The 12,607-nt window shown below is 42.3% G+C and overlaps 1 protein-coding gene across 1 annotated transcript in view; it reads right to left on the bottom strand.

Moving 5' to 3' along the window:
- Positions 1 to 2,130, bottom strand: part of txlnba (taxilin beta a) — a 28,312-nt gene extending 26,182 nt beyond the window's left edge. Inside the window, exon 1 of the mRNA XM_046291590.1 lies at positions 2,000 to 2,130. The gene's annotated coding sequence lies outside the window, so the exon portion shown is untranslated. The remainder of the gene's footprint in view (positions 1 to 1,999) is intronic.
- Positions 2,131 to 12,607: the final 10,477 nt, after the last annotated feature.

Genomic DNA, 12,607 nt, shown 5'->3' on the forward strand with positions numbered 1-12,607 from the left:
CAGATAGGGGGGAGTGAGGCCCTAGAGGGTTTTAGAATAGGCATCAACCAGTGGGTCTTGCGACTGGTATGATGTGTCCTATAAGGAGCATTGGTAGCAAATCTGATGGCCGAATGGTAAAGAACATCTAGCCGCTCGAGAGCACCTTTACCTGCCAATCTATCAATTACGTCTCAGTAATCTAGTATGGGTAGGATGGTCATCTAAATCAGGGTTAGTTTGGCAGCTGGGGTAAAAGAGGAGCGATTACCATAGAGGAAACCAAGTCTAGATTTAACCTTAGCCTGCAGTTTTGATATGTGCTGAGAGAAGGACAGTGTACCGTCTAGCCATACTCCCAAGTATTTGTATAAGCTCTAAACCCTCAGAGGTCGTAATCACACCGGTGGGGAGAGGGGCATTCTTCTTACCAAACCACGTAACCTTTGTTTTGGAGGTGTTCAGAACAAGGTTAAGGGCAGAGAAAGCTTTCGGACACTAAGAAAGCTGTGTTGTAGAGCGTTTAACACAACATCCGGGGAGGGGCCAGCTGAGTACAAGACTGTATCATCTGCATATAAATGGATGAGAGAGCTTCGTACTGCCTGAGCTATGTTGTTGATGTAAATTGAGAAGAGCGTGGGGCCTAGGATTGAGCCTTGGGGTACTCCATTGGTGACAGGCAGTGACTGAGACAGCAGATGTTCTGACTTTATACACTGCACTCTTTGAGAGAGGTGGTTAGCAAACCAGGCCAAAGACCCCTCAGAGACACCAATACTCCTTAGCCGGCCCAGAAGAATGGAATGGTTTACCATATCTAAAGCTTTGGCCAAGTCAATAAAAATAGCAGCACAATATTGCTTAGAATCAACAGCAATGGTGACCTGTGTACCACTTGCCTAAATCTAAAACAAGATCTCCAAACTGCAATATCTCTTTGTTAATCTAAAAGATGAACATTTTCTGAAAGAAAACTAAAAAATGTACATTTGTCATATTTAATCTGATGGTTAAGCTTCTCTTAGACTGAATACTAGGTATAGTATTAATTCTCAGTAAAGTAACTTTCAATCTGATGCATGTGGAACAAATAACTGTGGGTGGTGTACAATAGCACAAACCCAATAGCCTGTCAGGAGTCAGGAAACAATACCAATGTGAAGATTTAAATCTGCCCTGTCACAAATACACCTCAGGCCCAGTAGCCTCCCTTCCCACTTCTCTATTTGATTTAATACAGAATTAATTTAAAGCATCCAGAGGTTGTTTATCCCTCAGCTCTATTGCTACATGACTGCTTCCAGCTTATCAGGATAAAATTAGCCCTAACCCCCCCCCCCCCCCGCAGCCCCTTTCCCTCTCCCACCCTCCCTGCTTCCAGCGGACAGGCACATGGCACCTGTTCTGAGGCCTCACTCTATTTTAGGAGCCTCTAAATATGGTCAAGATATTTGTTATTCCAGCCACGTATCTGTTGATGTCGATGACGGCACTTTTAATGTAGCAATGTGAAAAACACAGTTGACATTATGTTCTAAATGTCTACATTCATTCTTTGTTAGCTGATAATACATCTAATGAGATGACATATATATTTTTAAAGACAATGTGTTTCAGTTGATGATTTCGAATAGATCATAACCTTCTCTGATAATGTTGAATAAACAACACAAATCAAAAAACACTGAATAATTCAGTGTGACTTCAGACCAAACTAACACAGGGGAATACTTCACCACCAACTCAATTCACCATAATGATACAGAATCGTTAGCTTACACTACATACGTTACACAGGTCACACTAGCACAACACATTTGTCACTATGATCCGAAGGTAAAGCCAAAGACAACTCATCAACTTTGTCACCACACATCATGAAGCAGTGTTTTTCTAATCATCAGAACTAAACAGGGCAGATAGACATCGCTCAAAGAAAAGTCCACCATAAACTCAAACTTTACATAGAATTTCTGCACCTGAACAGTGTGTAAAAGTGTTTGGGAAATCCACTTACCAGGTCCAGGGATAGAAAGATAAAAGTGAAGAGGGTCCAACAGGACTCTGGTGACTGAGGCAACAGCTGTGACAGGCAAGCCCCTCAAAATAACTTCCTGCAACTCAACTCTGCTCACATCAAGTGGAGAAGCTGTCAGCGTATGAGGGGCCACAATAATAGCCTTTCTGATCAGGCTTTGCTGGAGGGCAGCTCAAAGGCCCACCCTTGCCTGTCCTTCCTGGAATCTCCAGGGGCTGTTTTTAGAGAATGGTTTGGTGCAGTTTTAACGTGCAAGTTTGGATTGTCTGGTTATTATAGCTCTTGTTTAGGGCACTGAGTTTTTCCTTACCATGTCACCTAGATGGCTCATAACTAGGGCCCAGTTTTTCTATATATACAAACGTATTTGGACACCCCTTCAAATTAGTGGATTCGGCTGTTTCAGCCGCACTCATTGCTGATAGGTATTTAACATCGAGCACACAGCCACGCAATCACCATAGACAAACATTGGCAATAGAATGGCCTTTCTGAAGAGCTCAGTGACTTTCAACGTGGCACCGTCATAGGGTGCCACCTTTCTAACAAGTTAGTTTGTCAAATTTCGCCTTGCTAGAGCTACCCCAGTCAACTGTAAGTGCTATTATTGTGAAGTGGAACACCTAGGAGCAACAACGGCACAGGCGTGAAGTGGTAGGCCACACAAGTTCACAGAAGGGGACAGCCGAGTACTGAATTATCTGTCCTCGGTTGCAACAGTCACTGCCGAGTTCCAAACTGCCTCTGGAAGCAGAGTCAGCACAAGAGCAGTTCGTCGGGAGCTTCATGAAATAGGTTTACATGGCCGAGCAACCGCCATTGGACTGCAGTAGAAATGCATTCTCTGGAATGATGAATCACACTTCACTGTCTGACCAATGAATATGGGTTTGGCGGATGCCAGGAGAATGCTACCTGCCTGAATAACGTTTGGTGGAGGAGGAATACTGGTATGGGTCTGTTTTTCATGGTTCGGCTAGGCCCCTTAGTTCCAGTGAAGGGAAATCTTAACGCTACAGCATACAATGACATTCTAGACAATTCTGTGCTTCCAACTTTGTGACAACAGTTTGAAGGACCTTTCTTGTTTCAGCATGAGAATGCCCCCACGCACAAAGCGAGGTCCATACAGAAATGGTTTGTCAAGATTGGTGTGGAAGAACTTGACTGGCCTGCACAGAGCCCTAACCTCAAACCCATCGAACACCTTTGGGATGAATCGGAACAGCGACTGCGAGCCAGGCCTAATCACCCAACATCGGTGGCCGACCTCACTAATGCTCTTGTGGCTGAATGGAAGTAAGTCCCCGCAGCAATGTTCCAGCATCTTGATTTTTAATGCACATGATTTTGGAATGAGATGTTCGATGAGCACATAATTGTGGTCATGTAGTGTATCATGTGGTCATGATAACCTCCTCCTCTGGCCCTAGTTAAAGCTTATGTTGTGTTGCGACCGCTGTAAAAACGGCCATGTCTCATGTTATATAGAAGTATTTAATAGAGCTGTTTGTAGGACTCATACAAATGTGTATACATTTATTCCAATGGAATATATGATGGACATCAGCTATCAACATTTACAGGAGGCAGCCAAAATGGCACTGGGCCATCTAAATGACCTCTTTTTAATTAAAACTTTTATGGAATGACTCCCGATGATGAGCATTTAACTGCTCCAGAGTGCATTTTGTAACTGCGTTGGCGCCCTGATTTACCACCAGCTGCAACACTACTTCTAATTCTTGCCAAGTCATAAATGTTAATTATTTCATTTCATGGATTTCATGTGGAAGCTTTGCCTCTGCACCATCTATTTCATAGGCCAGCACTGAACTGTATATTTAAAATAAACTGTATGTAGCTACTGACCCCGCACCCTCTATATGGTCAAATTCAATGACTGGCTAAATGGCAACTCAGATTCATCTGATTGATGTGGATTGACTGAGCAGAAGAATATGTTGAATCCTACTGCTGGACTGGGATTAGAATCCTAAATCTAATTATTCAGAACATGATTGAGGTGGCCAGGATTGGGGTGGGGGATGGGGCACTATCTCAGCAGCTTGACAGTATGTTGAGGTTGATAGTGAAAGCCATGGCTTCTCTGTTGTACTGCACAGTATCCTACTTTGCTAGTACCCTACGTTCAGGCTATGCTCAAACCCTGCACCCCAACATATATATTTTTAAAGCCTTTTGTGAACTTACACTCCCACTTGAATTTTTTCCCCCTACTAGCTCTGACTTTGCTGATAACTACTTTATTGAGGGAACACTTACTTCCCATGACTGTGACATGTGGTTGTCCCGCCTAGCTATCTTAAGATGAATGCAGTAAGTGTAAGTCACTCTAGATAAGAGCATCTTCTAAAGGACCACACATTAAATATACAGTGCATTTGGAAAGTATTCAGAAGCATTGCATTGTTCTTGAAATTTTAATTTAGCTATGAATGAAGACGTGTGGAAAACAACGGAACTCCGGATCTAATGGAGAACAAAGGAACAAAATCTGCTGTGGGGAGACACAAACTCAACACTGAAAACTTTGGAACTCAAGAACTCAGATACCTGTGTCAACACCTAATAGCAACCAGCCAGCTAGCTAGCTAACTAGGTTGCAATGGAACCCGCTTCACCTGGAATAACTAACAAACGTTTCCAGCGCTGTAGACACAGTGTTTTGTACATACTTGTCCGTGACAATATTGACAATCCGGAGTTCCAATGCGGCAGTTGTTTGCTAGCGGAGGACTACAGGAATGAGGTGGCTATGCTTAACAAACAGATCTCAATTCTGGAGGAAGCAAATGTAAAGCCCCCTTTACTAAGAACAGTAAAAGCACCCTTTACTGGCTCTAATAGCCAACCAATCGGCCTGTTACCAACCCTTAGTAAACTTTTGGAAAAATTGTGTTTGAACATATACAATGTTATTTTACAGTAAACAAATTGACAGCAGACTTTCAGCATGCTTATTGGGAAGGACATTCAACAAGCACAGCACTTACACAAATGACTGATGATTGGCTGAAATAAATTGATGATAAAAAATATTGTGGGGGGTGTTTTGTTAGACTTCAGTGCAGCTTCTGACATTATCGATCATAGTCTGCTGCTGGAAAAATGTATGTGTTATGGCTTTACATCCCCTGCTATATTGTGGATAAAGAGTTACCTGTCTAACAGAACACAGAGGGTGTTCTTTAATGGAAACCCATCCAACACAATCCAGGTAGAATCAGGAATTCTCCAGGGCAGCTGTCTAGGACCCTTACTTTTTTCAGTTTTTACTAACGACATGCCACACTGGCTTTGAGTAAAGCCAGTGTGTATATGTATACGGATGACTCAACACTATACACGTCAGCTACTACAACAAGTGTAGTGACTGCAAACACTTAACAAAGAGCTGCGGTGAGTTGCAGAATGGGTGGCAAGGAATAGGTTAGTCCTAAATATTTCAAAAACTAAAATCATTGTATTTGGGACAAATCATTCACTAAACCCTAAACCTGAACTAAATATTGTAATGAATAATGTGTAAATTGAGCAAGTTGAGGGGACTAAACTGCTTGGAGTAACCCTGGATTGTAAACTGTCACGGTCAAAACATATTGATACAATAGTAGTTAAGTTGGGGAGAAGTCTGTCCATAATAAAGCGTTGTTCTGCCTTCTTAACAGCACTATCAAAAATGCAGGCCCGACAGGCCCTAGTTTTGTTGCACCTGGACTACTGTTCAGTTGTGTGGCCAGGTGCCACAAAGAGAGACTTAAGAAAATTGCAATTGGCTCAGAACAAGGCAGCACAGCTGGCCCTTAGAGAGCTAACATTAATAATATGCATGTCAGTCTCTCCTGCCTCAAAGTGGAGGAGAGATTGACTTCATCACTACTTGTATTTGTGAGAGGTTTTGACATGTTGAATGCACCGAGCTATCTGTTTGAACTACTGGCACACAGCTCAGACACCCATGCATACCCCACAATACATCTACAGTCAATCACGGTTTACAAAAAGAAAACCAGCACCGTCACGGACCAGGATGTCTTGCTCCCAGGCAGACTAAATAACTTTTTTGCCCGCTTTGAGGACAATACAGTGCCACTGACACTGCCCGCAACTAAAACATGCGGACTCTCCTTCACTGCAGCCGACGTGAGGAAAACATTTAAACGTGTCAACCCTCGCAAGGCTGCAGGCCCAGACGGCATCCCCAGCCGCGCCCTCTAAGCAGGCGCAGAACAGCTGGCTGGTGTGTTTACGGACATATTCAATCAATCCTGGGTCTCGACCCCGCCCTGTGCAACTGGGTACTGGACTTCCTGACGGGCCGCCCCCAGGTGGTGAGGGTAGGCAACAACATCTCCACCCCGCTGATCCTCAACACTGGGGCCCCACAAGGGTGCATTCTGAGCCCTCTCCTGTACTCCCTGTTCACCCACGACTGCGTGGCCACGCACGCCTCAAACTCAATCATCAAGTTTGCGGACGACACAACAGTGGTAGGCTTGGTTATCAACAACGACGAGATGGCCTACAGTGAGGAGGTGAGGGCCCTCGGAGTGTGGTGTCAGGAAAATAACCTCACACTCAACGTCAACCAAACTAAGGAGATGATTGTGGACTTCAGGAAACAGCAGAGGGAACACCCCCCTATCCACATCGATGGAACAGTAGTGGAGAGGTTAGTAAGTTTTAATTTCCTTGGCGTACACATCACAGACAAACTGAAATGGTCCACCCACACAGACAGCATCGTGAAGAAGGCGCAGCAGCGCCTCTTCAACCTCTGGAGGCTGAAGAAATTTGGCTTGTCACCAAAAGCACTCACAAACTTCTACAGATGCACAATCGAGAGCATCCTGTCGGGCTGTATCACCACCTGGTACGGCAACTGCTCCGTCCACAACCGTAAGGCTCTCCAGAGGGTAGTGAGGTCTGCACAACGCATCACCGGGGGCAAACTACCTGCCCTCCAGGACACCTACACCACCCGATGTCACAGGAAGGCCATAAAGATCATCAAGGACAACAACCACCCGAGCCACTGCCTGTTCACCCCGCTATCATCCAGAAGGCTAGGTCAGTACAGGTGCATCAAAGCCGGGACCGAGAGACTGAAAAACAGCTTCTATCTCAAGGCCATCAGACTGCTAAACAGCCACCACTAACATTGAGTGGCTGCTGCCAACACACTGACTCCTCAACTCCAGCCACTTTAATAATGGAAATTGATGGGAAATTATGTAAAATATATCACTAGCCACTTTAAACAATGCTACCTAATATAATGTTTACATACCCTACATTATTCATCTCATATGTATACGTATATACTGTACTCTATATCATCTACTGCATCCTTATGTAATACATGTATCACTGGCCACTTTAACTATGCCACTTTGTTTACATACTCAACTCATATGTATATACTGCACTCAATACCATCTACTGTATCTTGCCTATGCCGCTCTGTACCATCACTCATTCATATATCTTTATGTACATATTCTTTATCCCCTTACACTTGTGTCTATAAGGTAGTAGTTTTGGAATTGTTAGCTTGATTACTTGTTGGTTATTACTGCATTGTCGGAACTAGAAGCACAAGCATTTCGCTACACTCGCACTAACAGAGGTCTCTTCACAGTCCCCAAGTCCTAAACAGACTATGTTAGGCGCACAGAACTATATAGAACCATGACTACATGGAACTCTATTCCACATCAAGTAACTCATTCAAGCAGTGCAATTAGATTTTAAAATAATATAAAAATACACCTTATGGAACAGCGGGTACTGTGAAGCAACACAAACATAGGCACAGACACATGCATACAAACACACAATAACATACGCACTATACACACGTAAACATGGATTTTATGTTGTAGAGAGCCCGGACTTGAACCCGATCGAACATCTCTGGGGAGACCTGAAAATATCTGTGCAGTGATGCTCTCCATCCAACCTGACAGAGCTTGAGCGGTTCAGCAGAGACGAATGGGAGAAACTCCCCAAATACCAAGCTTGCCAAGCTTGTAGCACCATTTATTTATTTATTTTCTTCAACCTTTATTTAACTAGGCAAGTGGCCTCTGTCATGACGTTGCTATCATTAATGCGATGACGGCTATTCATTGAATAATTACATACCACGTTCAATTATTACGCGATTAAATTAATCATATAACAATTAATTATGTAGTAATCTGCGGCACCACGGGGAAAGTTTTTTTAACGAGTTACCGTTTTCCGAATTAACTAAAATATTAGAATATCTCGATATACTCTCCCGTCATCCATCAATCATTTGCTCCTATTTCAGTCTGAACGGCGTAATATCCTATAAATCTGTATGAACCCTAGTCTTCATGATGAATCAGCTTACACAAATTGGCTTAATTGTTTATTTACTAACTAATGAAATAATCACACAGGAATACATAAACACACACACAGTATAGTATTGAATATTAACATAATGCAATGAAAAGTCCCTAGTGGACTAACCCAATATGATGGCTGGTTACACAACGAAAGGGGGCGGGGAACAAAAGTAGAGGAGGAGAGACAAAGGAATTCAGCTATCATACATACAGTTGTATAATATGCTCATCGTAAATGTGGATATTTAGCACCCTAACAACCGCTCATTTGGATTTAGGATTGCAACACATATTTACGCTTGTATGTCTTTGTCGTCTCTCTCTGTTGAAAATGCCGGATCAGTCTGTGGAGTCAGTCAACAGAAATTCTCTGGTTGTGTAAGTCTCTGGTTGTCCACCAGAGGTCACCATGTCCTTTGTAGTTGTAGTAGGTTGGTCTATGAGTGTCTGTTAGAACAAATCTTCCAGAGGTGTACCACATGGTATTCAGCGGGCCTAGTCCTTCACTCTGTTTGTTTAGAATAGATACCCTAGAGATATCTATAATGGTGAGAGGAAATTGTTCTTTGTTTCTCGTCTTAGATCGAGTTTCCTAGGCTAACAGCTGCAGACTGAATGTTCCTGTGTAGTCTTCTTCTTCTTTGAGAGAGTTTCAGAGGGTCTTACCATTTTCTGGTATTGTAGTTTCAAACCATTTTGCCATATCCCGCTCGCACTGTAGTTCGACTGGTATTTAGTTTTAAACCATTTCTCAGCAGTGTAGCCACCTCTTCACGCTGTCTGGTCTGGATGAAATGTTCTTCTTCTCTGTTGAGTTTCAGAGTTTCTAACCATTCGTACCTTTCATCGGGCATGCTTGTCTAATGTAGAGTCTAACCATTTTAAACGTCCGGCTTACCGTCCGTATACTGGTCTGTAGAGATTCCAACCATTTCTACGTGTGGATGGTCCTCACGTTCTCTGGTCTAATGTACATTTTGTTAGCTGTCCTTTTATGCCCTTGTCTTGGAGGGCAGTTCCATACCGCTGCCACAAGGTCTGTGCTCACATGTGCGTGCTTACTGACTGGGTAAAACTTTACATGAAAAACAATTATCTCATTTAGAAGGCTAAAATCACATTTAATCTTCTCACAAATAGTTTCATATTTAATCATATAAGTTCCACAACATTTAGATGTAACTGGGACATATACATTTGTAGAGTTACCGTTATTTGGTTATACCGTCCTTAATAATATCACACAACAACAACTGATCTGACATAATTGTTCTTTAAGTCCCTCCCTCCCAATTCCCACATTCTTTGTGTTGGGAATATTGTCTCAAAGTTCAACCTTTTGATGTTACAGTACTGCAAAGTCTCTCTCTGTTGTAAACAAAGGGATTTTTAAATTCCATTTCTGCAGAGTGGGAGAGAGAGTTCCTGCAAGGTATTTACGACAGTCATAAAACTGGCCAACTTCCCCCCTGGACAACTTCCTCTCTGGTGGTGGAGTCGGGGCTCTCTCTGAGCCTCACTTAGGAGGGAAAGTTATGACACCTCCATCATACCCAAGAAGACTCAAGGATGTAATTTCTGCCAAAGAAGCTTCAACAATGTACTGAGTAAAGGGTCTGAATACTTATGAAAATGTGATATTTCAGATTTTTTAAATTATTAGCAAAGATTTCAAAAAACCTGTTTTTGCTTTGTCATTATAGGGTATTGTGTGTAGATTGATGAGGGACAAAAAAACAATTTAATCAATTTTAGAATAAGGCTGTAACGTAACAAAATGTGGAAGGATCTGAATACTTTCTGAAAGCACTGTAGCCATCAGCAGAGAGGATCAGAAAATCTACCTAGCCAGCGTTCACATGTACTTGCTAATGCGAGATAATTGCTATAGCAATACTGATCTTAGGGAGGCCATCAGTCTGTATAATGGGAAATATAACTCTCGATGTCCTCCATGGATTGAGTACTTTATAAATGTCTCACTAATTACAACACAGAGAGAGAGAGAGAGAGAGAGAGAGAGAGAGAGAGAGAGAGAGAGAGGTTTTTACATTGCGCTCAAGGCTTAATTATATCAATGAGTGCTTGCAGCTAATTTTTTTATAATGTCCTCCACCTCAAAGAAAAGACGCATTGGATGATGTATTGGTAGACAGCAAATTGTTGTAGCTTTTCATCTATACTGAACAAAATTATAATTCAATATGTAAAGTGTTGGTCCCATGTTTCATAAGCTGAAATAAAAGATCCCAGAAATTGCCCATGTGCACAAAAAAGCTTATTTCTCTCAAATGTTGTGCACAAATTTGTTTACATCGCTGTTAATGAGCATTTCTCCTTTGCCAAGATAATCCATCCACCTGACAGGGGTGGAATATCAAATAGCTGATTAACAGCATGTGTAACCAGTGTGAAATGACTAACTAGTTAGCGGGGTGCATGCTAATAGTGTTTCAATCAGTGACATCACTCGCTCTGAGACCTTGATGTAGTTGTTTACCTTGCTCTGCAAGGTCCGCGGCTTTTGTGGAGCGATAGGTAACGATGCTTCGAGGGTGACTGTTGTCGATGTGTGCAGAGGAGCCCAGGTAGGGGCGAGGAGAGGGATGGAAGCAATATTGTTACACATGATCATTCCACAAGTGCACTTTGTACTAGGGACAATAAACGTTCACTTTAAAATGTGCCGTTTTGTCACACAACACAATGCCACAGATGTTTCAAGTTGAGGGAGTGTGCAATTGGCATGCTGACATCAGGAATGTCCACCAGAGCTGTTGCCAGAGAATTGAATGTTAATTTCTCTACCATAAGCTGCCTCTAATGTCGTTAGACACTGGCCTCACAACCGCAGACCAGGACCTCTGATTCCGGCTTCTTCACCAGCAGGATTGTCTGAGACCAGTCACCCAAACAGCTGATGAAATTGCAGAGTATTTCTGTCTGTTATAAAGCCCTTTTTTGGGGGAAAAACGAATTCTGCTTGTCTGGGCCTGGCTCCCCGGCCCATAGATTAAGGCCTAATATATTTATTTCAATTGACTGATTTCCTTGTGAACTGTAACGCAGTAAAATCATTGAAATTGTTGCATGTTGCATTTATATTTTTGTTCAGTATAGATTTAACATCACACTTAACCATCTTTCTGTCAGATTGATCAAAGGCGTTTGTTATATTAAACTGATTCAATGTATAGCGTGCCCAGAAACAAATGAATGTGCTATAAATAAATATTATACATTATTTATTTATGTCAAAAGTCTCTGTAATAGACCAGAAACTATTAAGTATCTGTGGTTAGTTTATTCATTAACTAAATCTATTATGTCTTCCCTGTACTTTTCAGAAGGTTCCTTTCATCTTCGCTTTGCTCCGACTGACACTATATGACAAGATTACTTACTGCTAGGCACCAGTATAATTGGCACAATCAAACATTCCGTAGTCAACTGTGGACCTGCTCCGTCTTGCCAACTCATATTCCAGTGCTGCAGTAGCTGTTATAAAAGGTAGGATACCCCGAGTGCATGTTACATAAGCAGCAGAGATCTAAAGCATTGCTTTAATTTGACCCAAGGTGACTCTTTCCTTTTCATGGAGTTGAGTTGGAGTCCTGCAGTATGTGCAGTGAATTTGTAAGTGAAGCGCAAAGAAAGCTTTGTGGTATGATTTCAGAAAAACTTTGGGACAGAAAGCAATTGCTTGTTGAAATCGAACATACTGTAGACCAACAATCAGATGATCCGACCATGAAAGCTGACTATATGTTTGATCTGGTATTTCATGTATTGTATCTCCACTGGTCTTAGATGTGGCAAATATGTACATGCTTTTTCATCTTTGGGGATTTTATACGGTGTATCGCTCTTGATCAATGTCAATCTACATTCTGCTTCTGTCTCCTACAGCATTACAGGCCCTAGCTGCTCCTCTCCTCCTCCTCTCATATCAGATTCATTGGGAACCAAGACACTCTCCTGCTTTAACACTCCAGAGAACCTGAACATGTCATTAAAGAAAGATAAGTTGGAGAGATACACTGTCAAGGAAGTCAGTGGAGTGTATCTTGTATGTGCAAGATGAAAGTGGCCCTGTTACTCAGTTCTCCATGTGTATTTTGAATGTATAACTCCTCTGCAACGTGACTCCTCTCCAACATGATGCCTCAGAAACAGAATGTAG

This window comes from Oncorhynchus gorbuscha, linkage group LG12 (assembly GCF_021184085.1).
Source record: "Oncorhynchus gorbuscha isolate QuinsamMale2020 ecotype Even-year linkage group LG12, OgorEven_v1.0, whole genome shotgun sequence".
Classification (NCBI taxonomy): Eukaryota; Metazoa; Chordata; class Actinopteri; order Salmoniformes; family Salmonidae; genus Oncorhynchus; species Oncorhynchus gorbuscha.